Source organism: Solanum lycopersicum, chromosome 5 (genome assembly GCF_036512215.1).
Source record: "Solanum lycopersicum chromosome 5, SLM_r2.1".
Taxonomy (NCBI): domain Eukaryota; kingdom Viridiplantae; phylum Streptophyta; class Magnoliopsida; order Solanales; family Solanaceae; genus Solanum; species Solanum lycopersicum.
In genome coordinates this window covers 58796949-58808554 of record NC_090804.1, presented here as the reverse complement: position 1 = coordinate 58808554, position 11606 = coordinate 58796949, and positions in this window count along the sequence as shown.

Sequence of the window (11606 nt, the reverse complement as noted above, 5' to 3'; positions counted from 1 at the left end):
TTTGATAGTTTTAAAAAATAAAAAAGTTGACAACATTGTAGTTTTTATTATTATAATTAATAAGCATATAATTTAAATGGATCTCAATCATAAATTATTACATCGTACACATGACATGAATCTATAAGGTCATTGAGCATTCCTTGATCTAATTATACTTGATTGGATCTTTATCCATTTAGTTTGTATTATTGATTGCCCAAAATTTGTTTACGGTTCATAATATTCATGACAACACTAATTAAATCTATTATGGTAATAATTTTGTTTTATTCTTTATTTGAGGCAATATGATTATTATATATTCTCTGTGAAATATGACAAGGATAAAATTAAAATTATCAAACAATAGTTTTTGAAAACACTTAAAGAATGAAATTTCATTTGCGAAGAGTATTTTTTGGTTAGAAGTGTATAATAATGCATTAGATTGTATTCTTAAGAAGTAATTCTGATAACGAAATTGGACCGGAATAATGAATTGCAGGCGCAGGTTTGTGAGGTCCGTTTCCTTATGTAGCCCAATATTACAAGGCCTTTCTGAGAGATTCCAAATAGAAGAATTTCCATAAATAATCATACTAGCTATATTACAAATATATTATGTATCGAATGTATAAGTAATGTATATATTCATTTATCCATGTATAAATATTATACCTAGGTCATTATACATAGTGTTCTTTTGAGGTAGTATATGACTTCTTTTGAGAGTTATATGAAGAATGTTCTTTTTAGAGTAACTTTCACCTATAGCAAATATAAAAATTATATTTGTATGTTATAACTATAGTTTGTATAATTGCGCCCCATAGCAAACATTATATATATATATATATATATATATATATAAAAACAACCTGGCTATTTCGCTATACATATATACAAAAGAAGCTATTTCATTATACAAATATACTAAAAAAGCAATTGTATAATCTGTTTTGGTATACATAAAGAAAAGAATTAATTGTATAATATGTAGCGAGAAAGAGAGAAAAATAAAAGAAAATTGGGGAGTGAAAATTGTATTTGTATAATCATAAGACTATAGGACGAAAATATATGCATTTGTATTTGTATATAAAACTTTCTCTCGCTTTATACAAATGCAAACGCAATGTATACATTTGTGTTTGCATTAGTATAAAGTGAGAAAGGCGAGTAAAAGTGGTAAGCATGATGTAGAATAGGGGAGAGAAAACAACGAAAACGCATATATACTATTTATTCTCCCTTTATACAAACACAAACACATTTTATATATTTTTTTGTATAAAGGGAGAGAGGTGAGCGAGACTGGCCAGCAAGAACGAGAGAGGCGAGCGAGACTGCCCGTGAGAACGAGATTCTCTCAATAAGGCGAGAGGCAAATATCAACAAATTTCTATGAGGTATAATTAAATTAAACTATGATTATAACATTTAATTTGAATTGATACGTTGCTATTATATACAATTTTATATAGAAAAGAATCAATTGTATAATTTGTTTTTGTATAAAGCTTTAAAAAGCGAGAAAGGCAAAAGAAAATTGGGTACGGAAAAATTATATTTGTATAATCATAAGTATATAGGACAAAAATATTTGCATTTGTATATACAATTTTCTCTCACTTTATACAAATGCAAACACAATGTATACATTTGTGTTTGTGTTTGTATAAAGTGAGAGAGCAAAGTGAGAGTGGTGAGCAAGGTCTGGGAGAATGGCGAGCGAGATGTGGAAGAGGGGAGGCAGATCAACGAAAACTTATTTATATGTACTATTTGTTCTCTCTTTATACAAACACAAACACGTTTTATGTAACGACCTGTTTAGTCGTTTTGAGTAGCAGACTTCAATTCTGGAAAAACTGGCAGAAGCGACAGACCCCACGACGGACCGTCATGGGCACGACGGACCGTCGCAGGGTCTCGTTTCAAAACACTTAGAAAATCTGAAATTGGGTACTGAAAATCGACTCTCTGAACTTCGTAATGGAATGGCAGGACGGACCGTCACACGCGTGACGGACCGTCACAGATTATTCAGTGGAAATTGAGTCTCTGACCCTTGCGACGACCTGCAGGACGGACCGTCGCAGGCACGACGGGCCGTCGCAGGCACGACGGGCCGTCGCAGGCACGACGGGCCGTCGCACGTTGCGCAATCCCATTCTGGGTCGGATTTCTTGATACGTTTTAAGGGACGTTTTTGACTATTCCTGCCTTAATTATAAAGTTAGTGGGTTAATGTTAATAAGTCTAATTACTTAGGGGTTAAAAGAGGTAACCTTAAGTTAATTAGTGGGGCATTATTGCCATCTTTTATTCTTAATTATATTCTTATTAGGGTAAAAGAAAGAGGGTTGGAATAAGAAAAATAAGAAAGGACAAAGAGAGACAGAAAAAGAAAGAGAACGAGTAGAGAGAGAGAGAAACGAAGGGGATAGCAAGGATTTTGAGAAGATAGCTTGTTGATCGCAATTCTTCGGTGGAGGTAGGTTATGGTTTTCATGCTTTCATAGTAAACTCTTAATAGAGAATGATATGTATTGGTAGTATTGTAAACCCTGCTATGTGCTTAATTGTATGCATGCATGAACGTGATAATATAATTGTGATTATATTAAGCATGATGAAGTTATTGAATCCCAAATCTTGATAAAAACCTAATCTCTTTTTAATGATGATGCCTTGGTAAGGGAGAAGGCTTGATGAACTAAAGTAATGAGATTGATGATGCCTTGGTAAGAAAGAAGGCTTGATGAATTGATGGAAGGAGATTAGGGGATCGGGTGTCACGAACCGACACGTAGAATTAGGGGATCGGGTGTCACGAACCGACACGTAGTATTAGGGGATCGGGTGTCACGAACCTACACGTAGAATTAGGGGATCGGGTGTCACGAACCGACACGTAGTATTAGGGGATCGGGTGTCACGAATCGACACGTAGATTTAGGGGATCGGGTGTCACGAACCGACACATAGATTTAGGGGAGCGGAGTGTCACGTACAGACACAAGAGGATTAATGAATATTGAGGGAGCGGAGTGTCACGTACCGACACAAGAGAAATAAAGATAATGAATCTTGAAAGATGTTAATAAACTCAATCTAATGAACATGATTCCCAAATGAGTAGGGTATCGAGGCTTGAGTCCTCATGTGTGAACTTGACGGTAATTGTTAATGATATAGTATTTGTTGTTGCTACATGTTGAGTATCATAGTTGATTTTATGATATTACTTGGTATATATTGATTTCTATTTTGAGTTGACCGATGATATCTACTCAGTACCCGTGTTTTGTACTGACCCCTACTTTTATGTTCTCTTCTTGTTTATTTGTGGAGTGCAGCAAACGTGCCATCGTCTTCAACTCAACAGTAATTCAAGCCAGTCTTACTACATCGGAAATTCAGGGTGACCTAATGCTTCTAGCTTGGACTGGATCTTCTTCTTCAAGTCTTGATGCCTTGAACTTCCGGCATGGACTAGCTTATTATGTATTTTTATCTTTTAGAATACTCTTAGTTTAGTCGTTTGATCGTAGATGTTCTTGTGATTATGACTTCCAGATTTTGGGGAATAATAGATGTTGAATTTTAGAAGTTAATGAATTGGTCTTTATTTAATGAGTTTAAGTCTTCCGCATTACTTTCTGTTGATATTATATTGAAATGTTAAGGTTCGATTGGTTGGTTCGCTCACATAGGAGGGTAAGTGTGGGTGCCAGTCGCGGCCTGGATTTGGGTCGTGACAAACTTGGTATCAGAGCATTAGGTTCGTTGGTCTCATCACACAAGAACGAGTCTAGTAGAGTCTTGAGGAACGGTAGGGGGACGCCTTTACTTTTCTTTGAGAGGCTATAGGACTTTAGGAAAATTCCATTCTTTCTTTCTTTCGTGCTATTACTTGGATCCAATTGGTATCTAGGTGATAAAAATTGGTATCTGACCATCTTCACTCTATTTCGCAGATGGTTAGAACTAGAGCAACGACTACGCCAGCACCAACACCAGCACCGGCGGGACAGGGTGTGTCTGAGCCAGCCACTGGGGCTGTAGCTCGAGGAAGAGCAGCGGCAAGAGGCCGTGGTAGAGGTCGTGGGAGGACGTCCTCTAGGGGGATAGGACGAGCACCTAGCCTATCTGATACTAGGGCAGTGACTCCTCCACCGACTGAGGAAGTAGTAAGAGAGGGTGAGGAAGGGGAGAATGAACAAGTGCAAAATGAGGAATTGCCACCCCAACCTACCCCAGAGATGATCAATCAGGTTCTCACTTATCTTAGTGGGTTGTCTGATCAGGGTCAGGCACCTCCAGTGTTTTCTGCACCAACACCTCCGGTTTCAGAGGTACAACATGCAGCCACTATGGCTCCTCGTATGGATGCCTCATTGGACATAGGCACGTTTCCACGTCTGACTACTGGGCCCATAATGACAAGTGATCAGCATGAACTTTTCAGTAAGTTCTTGAAATTGAAACCTCCAGTCTTCAAGGGTGCTTAATCTCAGGATGCTTATGATTTTCTGGTTGACTGTCATGAGCTACTACACAAGATGGGTATAGTAGAACGGTTTGGTGTTGAGTTCGTGAGTTATCAGTTTCAAGGGAATGCCAAAATGTGGTGGCGGTCACATATTGAGTGTCAACCAACGGAGGCACCACCTATGACTTGGGCCTCATTCTCTAGCTTGTTTATGGAGAAGTATATCCCCCGGACTTTGAGGGATAGGAAAAGGGATGAGTTCTTGAGCCTAGAGCAAGGTAGGATGTCGGTCAATGCATATGATCCTAAGTTTCGTGCTTTATCCCGGTATGCCACCCAACTATGTTTCAGTCCACAAGAGCGGATTCGCCGTTTTGTGAAGGGGTTGAGGTCAGAGTTGCGGATTTCAGCCTTACAGATAGCGGCTACTGAAAAATCCTTCCAAGAGGTGGTAGATTTCGTGGTAGAGGTGGAAGGAGTGAAGCCAGATGAATTCACCATGGCATCGACTTCAAAGAGGTTTCGAAAGGGAGGTGAGTTTAATGGTTCTTACTCTAGAGGACAAGGTTCCGAAGGTTACTCGGGTCGACCCATTCAGTCTTCACTACAGACTGTAGTTGGGGGTCCACCTCAGACTGGTCAACACTTCTCTGAGAGACCTATGCTTGACTCCAGAGAGTGTTATGGATGTGGGGAGACTGGACATATTAGGAGGAATTGTCCAAAACAGAGTTACAGACCTCCAAATGTTAGAGGTAGAGGTGGTCATGGCAGAGGCCGTTATTCTGGAGGACGTGGTGGTCGAGGTAATGGTGGTCACCAGAACGGCCTAGGTGATGGGCAACCTGGAGCCACTACATCACAACATGGTAGGGGCAACGGACAGACGGGTGAGAGGGCCCATTGCTACGCTTTCCCTGGGCGGTCTGAAGCGGAGGCATCTGATGCTGTCATCACAGGTAATCTTCTGGTTTGTGATTGCATGGCTTCTGTATTGTTTGATCCTGGATCCACATTTTCTTATGTATCTTCCTCATTTGCTAATGGTCTAAATTTACATTGTGAATTACTTGATATGCCTATTCGTGTTTCTACTCCGGTGGGTGAGTCTGTGGTAGTTGAAAAGGTATATAGGTCTTGTTTGGTGAAATTTGTGGGGAGCAACACTTATGTAGATTTGGTTATCTTAGAAATGGATGATTTTGATGTAATTCTGGGTATGACTTGGCTTTCTCCGCAATTTGCGATCTTGGATTGTAATGCTAAAACGGTGACGTTAGCCAAACCTGGAACAGATCTGTTAGTTTGGGAGGGTGACTACACTTCCAATCCGGTGTGTATCATCTCCTTTCTTCGTGCTAAGAAAATGGTTAGTAAAGGGTGTTTAGCTTTCTTGGCACATCTCAAGGACGACACTACCCAAGTACCTTCGATTGAGTCGGTTTTGGTGGTCCGTAAGTTTCTAGATGTGTTCCCTGCAGATCTTCCTGGTATGCCACCAGATAGGGATATTGATTTCTGTATTGACCTTGAACCGGGTACTCGCCCCATTTCTATACCCCCTTACAGAATGGCTCCCGCAGAGTTAAGAGAGTTAAAAGCCCAACTTCAAGAGTTGTTAAACAAAGGCTTTATTAGACCAAGTGCATCTCCTTGGGGTGCTCCGATTTTATTTGTAAAGAAGAAGGATGGGAGTTTTCGAATGTGTATAGACTACAGACAACTAAACAAGGTAACCATAAAGAAGAAGTATCCTCTTCCCCGCATTGATGACTTGTTCGATCAGTTACAAGGTGCTTGTGTCTTCTATAAGATTGACTTGAGATCCGGTTATCATCAATTGAAAATACGGGCAACGGATGTGCCAAAGACTGCTTTTCGAACGAGGTATGGGCATTACGAATTTGTAGTGATGTCTTTTGGTCTAACGAATGCCCCTGCTGCGTTCATGAGCTTGATGAACGGGATTTTTAAGCCATATTTGGACCTCTTCGTGATCGTATTTATTGATGATATATTGGTATACTCAAAGAGAAAGAAGGAACATGAAGAGCATTTGAGAATGGTATTGGAAATGTTAAGGGAGAAAAAGCTTTATGCCAAGTTCTCTAAGTGTGAGTTTTGGCTAGATGCAGTGTCCTTCTTGGGGCACGTGGTTTCTAAGGATGGAGTGATGGTGGATCCTTCTAAGATTGAGACAGTGAAGAATTGGGTAAGACCCACTAATGTGTCAGAAATAAGGAGCTTTGTTGGGTTAGCTAGCTACTACCGCCGATTTGTCAAGGGATTCTCTTCTATTGCTTCCCAATTGACGAACTTGACTAAGCAGAATGTTCCATTTGTATGGTCGGACGAATGTGAGGAAAGCTTTCAGAAGCTCAAGACCTTGTTGACTACCGCACCTATCCTTACCTTGCCAGTAGAGGGTAAGAACTTCATTGTTTATTGTGATGCATCCTATTCTGGTTTGGGTGCAGTACTAATGCAAGAGAAGAGTGTGATTGCTTATGCTTCAAGGCAACTAAAGGTGCATGAACATAACTATCCGACCCACAATTTGGAATTGGCTGCGGTCGTGTTTGCATTAAAGCAATGGAGACACTATTCATATGGGGTTAAGTGTGAGATCTATACGGATCATCGTAGCCTACAGTATGTCTTTACTCAGAAAGATTTGAACTTGAGACAGAGGAGATGGATGGAACTACTGAAGGACTACGACATCACTATTTTGTATCATCCGGGGAAGGCGAATGTTGTAGCGGATGCTTTAAGTAGAAAGGTGGGAAGCATGGGAAGTCTAGCTCACTTGCAAGCTTCTAGACGCCCGTTGGCTAGAGAGGTTCAGACTCTAGCTAATGACTTGATGAGATTAGAAGTAAATGAGAAGGGAGGATTGTTGGCTTGTGTGGAGGCAAGATCTTCCTTTCTTGACAAGATTAAGGGAAAACAGTTTGATGATGAGAAACTAAGAAGAATCCAAGATAAGGTATTGCGAGGAGAGGATAAGGAAGCACAAATCGATGAGGAAGGTGTTTTGAGAATCAAGGGAAGGGTATGTGTGCCCCGTGTTGATGATTTGATCAACACTATTCTGACAGAAGCTCATAGTTCAAGGTATTCTATACATCCGGGTGCAACCAAGATGTATCGTGACCTAAAACAACACTTTTGGTGGAGTAGAATGAAGCGTGATATTGTTGACTTTATTGCCAAGTGTCCAAACTGTCAACAAGTAAAGTATGAACACCAAAGGCCCGGAGGAACACTTCAGAGAATGCCCATTCCGGAATGGAAGTGGGAGAGAATTGCAATGGACTTTGTGGTTGGTCTTCCAAGGACAATGGGTAAGTATGACTCCATTTGGGTGATTGTTGATAGGTTAACTAAATCTGCTCATTTCATTCCGATAAAGGTGACTTACAATGCAGAGAAGTTAGCCAAGATCTATATCTCAGAAATCGTTCGATTGCATGGGGTTCCACTATCCATCATATCAGATAGAGGTACGCAGTTTACTTCTATGTTTTGGAAAACATTGCATGCGGAATTGGGTACTAGGTTGGACCTTAGTACTGCGTTCCATTCTCAGACCGATGGTCAGTCTGAAAGGACGATTCAAGTGTTGGAGGATATGCTTCGTACATGTGTGATAGAGTTTGGTGGCCATTGGGATAGCTTCCTACCCTTAGCGGAGTTTTCATACAATAATAGCTATCACTCAAGTATTGATATGGCCCCATTTGAAGCATTGTATGGGAGGAGATGTAGGTCTCCCATTGGTTGGTTTGACGCATTCGAGGTTAGACCTTGGGGTACTGACCTTTTGAGGGATTCGATAGAGAAAGTGAAGTCTATTCAAGAAAAGCTTCTAGCGGCGCAAAGTAGACAAAAAGAATATGTAGATCGAAAGGTTAGAGACTTAGAGTTCATGGAAGGTGAACAAGTCTTGTTGAAGGTTTCGCCAATGAAAGGGGTGATGCGATTTAGTAAGCGAGGTAAACTTAGCCCAAGGTATATTGGTCCATTTGAAGTACTTAAGAGAGTAGGGGAGGTGGCTTATGAGTTAGCCTTGCCTCCAGGGCTGTCCGGAGTGCATCCGGTATTCCATGTGTCTATGTTGAAAAGATATCATGGGGATTGGAATTACATTATCCGTTGGGATTCAGTTTTGCTTGATGAGAACTTGTCTTATGAGGAGGAGCCTGTTGCTATTTTAGATAGAGAAGTTCGCAAGTTGAGGTCAAGAGAGATTGCATCCATCAAGGTGCAATGGAAGAATCGACCGGTTGAAGAAGCCACTTGGGTGAAGGAGGCAGATATGTAAGAGAGATACCCACATCTGTTTACAGATTCAGGTACTCCTTTTCGCTCTTGTTTTCCCTTCTTGTGATCGTTCGGGGACGAACGATGGGTAAATTGGTATCTATTGTAATGACCTGTTTAGTCGTTTTGAGTAGCAGACTTCAATTCTGGAAAAACTGGCAGAAGCGACAGACCCCACGACGGACCGTCATGGGCACGACGGACCGTCGCAGGGTCTCGTTTCAAAACACTTAGAAAATCTGAAATTGGGTACTGAAAATCGACTCTCTGAACTTCGTAATGGAATGGCAGGACGGACCGTCACAGATTATCCAATGGAAATTGAGTCTCTGACCCTTGCGATGACCTGCAGGACGGACTGTCGCAGGCACGACGGGCCGTCGCAGGTTGCGCAATCCCAGTCTGGGTCGGATTTCTTGATACGTTTTAAGGGACGTTTTTAACTATTCTTGCCTTAATTATAAAGTTAGTGGGTTAATGTTAATAAGTCTAATTACTTGGGGGTTAAAAGAGGTAACCTTAAGTTAATTAGTGGGGCATTATTGCCATCTTTTATTCTTAATTATATACTAATTAGGGTAAAAGAAAGAGGGTTGGAATAAGAAAAATAAGAAAGGACAAAGAGAGACAGAAAAAGAAAGAGAACGAGTAGAGAGAGAGAGAAACGAAGGGGATAGCAAGGATTTTGAGAAGATAGCTTGTTGATCGCAATTCTTCGGTGGAGGTAGGTTATGGTTTTCATGCTTTCATAGTAAACTCTTAATAGAGAATGATATGTATTGGTAGTATTGTAAACCCTGCTATGTGCTTAATTGTATGCATGCATGAACGTGATTATATAATTGTGATTATATTAAGCATTATTAAGTTATTGAATCCCAAATCTTGATAAAAACCTAATCTCTTTTTAATGATGATGCCTTCGTAAGGGAGAAGGCTTGATGAACTAAAGTAATGAGATTGATGATGCCTTGGTAAGAAAGAAGGCTTGATGAATTGATGGAAGGAGATTAGGGGATCGGGTGTCACGAACTGACACGTAGAATTAGGGGATCGGGTGTCACGAACTGACACGTAGTATTAGGGGATCGGGTGTCACGAACCGACACGTAGAATTAGAGGATCGGGTGTCACGAACCGACACGTAGTATTAGGGGATCGGGTGTCACGAACCGACACGTAGATTTAGGGGATCGGGTGTCACGAACCGACACATAGATTTAGGGGAGCGGAGTGTCACGTACCGACACAAGAGGATTAATGAATATTGAGGGAGCGGAGTGTCACGTACCGACACAAGAGAAATAAAGATAATGAATCTTGAAAGATGTTAATAAACTCAATCTAATGAACATGATTCCCAAATGAGTAGGGTATCGAGGCTTGAGTCCTCATGTGTGAACTTGACGGTAATTGTTAATGATATAGTATTTGTTGTTTCTACATGTTGAGTATCATAGTTTATTTTATGATATTACTTGGTATATATTGATTTCTATTTTGAGTTGGCCGATGATATCTACTCAGTACCCGTGTTTTGTACTGACCCCTACTTTTATGTTCTCTTCTTGTTTATTTGTGGAGTGCACCAAACGTGCCATCGTCTTCAACTCAACAGTAATTCAAGCCAGTCTTACTACATCGGAAATTCAGGGTGAGCTAATACTTCTAGCTTGGACTGGATCTTCTTCTTCAAGTCTTGATGCCTTGAACTTCCGGCATGGATGAGCTTCTTATGTATTTTTAGCTTTTAGAATACTCTTAGTTTAGTCGTTTGATCGTAGATGTTCTTGTGATGATGACTTCCACATTTTGGGGAATAATAGATGTTGAATTTTAGAAGTTAATGAATTGGTCTTTATTTAATGAGTTTAAGTCTTCCGCATTACTTTCTGTTGATATTATATTGAAATGTTAAGGTTAGATTGGTTGGTTCGCTCACATAGGAGGGTAAGTGTGGGTGCCAGTCGCGGCCCGGATTTGGGTCGTGACATTTTATAACATTTAATTTGAATTAATAGTTTGATATTATATATAATTTTCTATTTAAAAGAATCAATTGTTTAATTTGTGTTTGTATAAGGAGAGAAAGAGAGAAGACAACAGAAAACTGCGCAGGGGAAGATCATATTGTATAATCATAATTCATAAGTGTATAGGACAAAAATATTTGTATTTGTATTTGTATGTACAATTTTATCTCGCTTTATACAAACACAAATGCAATGTATATATTTGTGTTTGTATAAAGTAACAGAGGGGAGAAAAGTGGCGAGCGAGATACGGATGAGGTGGGAGAGGTGAAAGAAAATATATGTATCTATACAATTTTCTCTCGTTTTATACAAACACAAACTTATTTTATACATTTTTGTTGTATAAAATCAAGAGAGGCGAGCGAGACTGCCCAATGAAAACAAGAGTAACGAGCGAGATTCAGTAGGGAGTGAGGCGAAATAGCAACAATACTATGGGTTACAATTAAATCAAACTATGATTATAACATTTAATTTGAATTAATAATTTGCTATTATATACAATTTTCCTATCTTTTTAGCTCACGTAGTGAAGGTGCAATAAAGAAAAGGGTACAACCTATTTTTGTCCAAGACTCTTCGGTTTGCATATACATTTGTGGTTTATTACTTTTTTTCCCTTTACTATATACAATAACATGTAAATTTTCGCTAAGTGAGGTAGGAGGAGGGTAGAGCGTACACATGTCTTACTACTATATCGAGGAAGTAGAGAAACTGTTTTTGAGAGACTCTCAGCTCAAATGCATCGAACTCAAGGAAAA